This window comes from Centroberyx affinis, unplaced genomic scaffold, assembly GCF_046629955.1.
Source record: "Centroberyx affinis isolate AG114_WGS23_722 - 3 ecotype Tasmania unplaced genomic scaffold, CSIRO-AGI_Caff_v1 ptg008527l_1, whole genome shotgun sequence".
Classification (NCBI taxonomy): Eukaryota; Metazoa; Chordata; class Actinopteri; order Beryciformes; family Berycidae; genus Centroberyx; species Centroberyx affinis.
The window spans coordinates 15,001-17,223 of NW_027284220.1; positions in this window are offsets into that span (position 1 = coordinate 15,001).

Genomic DNA, 2,223 nt, shown 5'->3' on the forward strand with positions numbered 1-2,223 from the left:
AATTTTAGTTTATTTTAGTTAGTTTTGTAAACACACAATACAGTTTCAGTTAGTTATCGTTTTTTTGTAAAGCCTCGTTTTTATTTTTATTTCAGTTACCGAAAATGTTTTTTCACACCTAGTTTTCGTTATTTAGTTAGTTTTCATTAACGATAATAACCTTGAAATACACTGGGGTTAATACAAGTAGAAATACCTGTTTATCTCTTGTATTACCTTTTATTCCTATTTTTTATCAATTTTTTTCAGCACACACTTTTATGTAAAGTTCGATCTGTTTTTAATTGTATCTCTGTTTGTTTGTGTGTTTTTAGTTGTACCTGTTTACCTCATATATTACCTTTTATTCCTATTTTCTATTATATATATATATTTTTTTTCTATCATTCATTGTGGTAGTTTCACATCACTGCTTTTGGGTTTTATTGTATGTAAAGCACTTTGTAAATATTGTTTTTAGAAAAGTGCTATACAAATAAAGTTGTGTGTTTGCTGGCTAGTTAGCTAGCTAACAGTTTGTTCAGGTTAACTGAGCTGACTCTTCTCAAGCTCCAACTCTTCATGTTTTGGAGTAGAGACTAGGGCTAAAGACAAGACAGTTTACTGTGTCACAGTAACCTACATTTGGAAACAAATCCACCTTATCACACTATTCACTTTTACTGAGAACGTTACTGAATGGATCTACAGAGCTAGCTCTGTTTCTAGCTGCTTGCTACAAATTTACAATTTATTCACTAACACACAATTCTACAGTGTTCCTCCATCATGGAGACAGAAGTGGTTGATGGGAGATTTGTGACACAACTACAAAGCCTCTATGGTAGTCTGCTGTAATGTAATGTAATGCAGTGGTGGAAGAAGTACTGAGATCTTTTACTTCAGTAAAAGTAGCAATACAACAATGTAAAGATACTCCATTACAAGTAAAAGTCCTGCATTCAAAATCTTACTTCAGTAAAAGTACATAAGTATTGGCAGCAAAATGTACTTAGAGTATCAAAGTAAACGTACTCATTATGCAAACTGTCCCCATTTAGAGAGTTATATTTTTCATAAATTATTGGAATATTAATACTGATTTATTGACATACATGTACATGTAAGCAGCATTTTAAAGTTGTCAACGTGAAGCTAATCTTAACAATTTAGCTATACTTTTGGGTAGTCCAATCTATAACAATGCTATTTTATAGTTATTTTATAAAGATGATCAAATGTTTTAAATATAAAATACAGTATTGATCTGAAAAGTAACTAGTAACTATAGCTGTGAAATAAATGTAATGGAGTAAAAAGTACAATATTTCCCTCTAAAATGTAGTGGAGTATAAGTACAAAGTAGCATGAAATGGAAATACTCAAGTAAAGTACAAGTACCTCAAAATTGTACTTAAGTACAGTACTTGAGTAAATGTACTTAGTTACTTTCCACCACTGATGTAATGTAATGTAGCCTAATGTAATGTGTATGTTGTGAATCTGCCCAGTCAGCTGCCCACACAGTCAGTGTCTGCCCCATAAGACAGATCAGGTAAACAACACTACATTACTCAGGGTGCAACTATTAAAGAGAGCTGAGATAATATGCAAATTTGAATGAGGGCAATTAAATCCTAAATGTATCTTCATGTGGTGTTCTGGGTCCCGGTCCTCTGCTGTGTTAATCCTAATTGTAAATCGCTGTGATAAGAGCGGCTGCTAAATGCCTGAATTGTAAATGTAATCCAGGATGACTGTCGGGTTTCAGCTTGATTTAGTTTAGGGATTATATCTGAAGAGGGACCAGTGACCTGACTGCAAAATAGACAGTAACTCTAACTAAATGGTAATAGTTTACTGTTCTTTCTTTCTTTCTTTCTTTCTTTCTTTTTCTTGAATTAAGGTTATCCTCCATACACATGAAATCTTTACTTTCTTTGTAAAAGCATCATTTACCAACATGATACAAGTCAAAGTCCAGTCTCCCAAGTCACCAGAACCCAAAGTCAAATCTCAAGCAATTAAAACTGTGACTCAAGTCCAAGTCATGTAACCTGAGTCCCCATCTCTGCCAAAAAGTAACTTAAATGTAAACTAAAAGTTCACTAGTATGTACCCCCTTTGTGTTTTTTTTTTTAATAATTATTGTCATTACTATTATTATTTTACCAATTATGTCATGGAGTTAATTATTTATTTTTTTTTTTTTTATAATTTTAATATTGTTTGTTCATTAATATG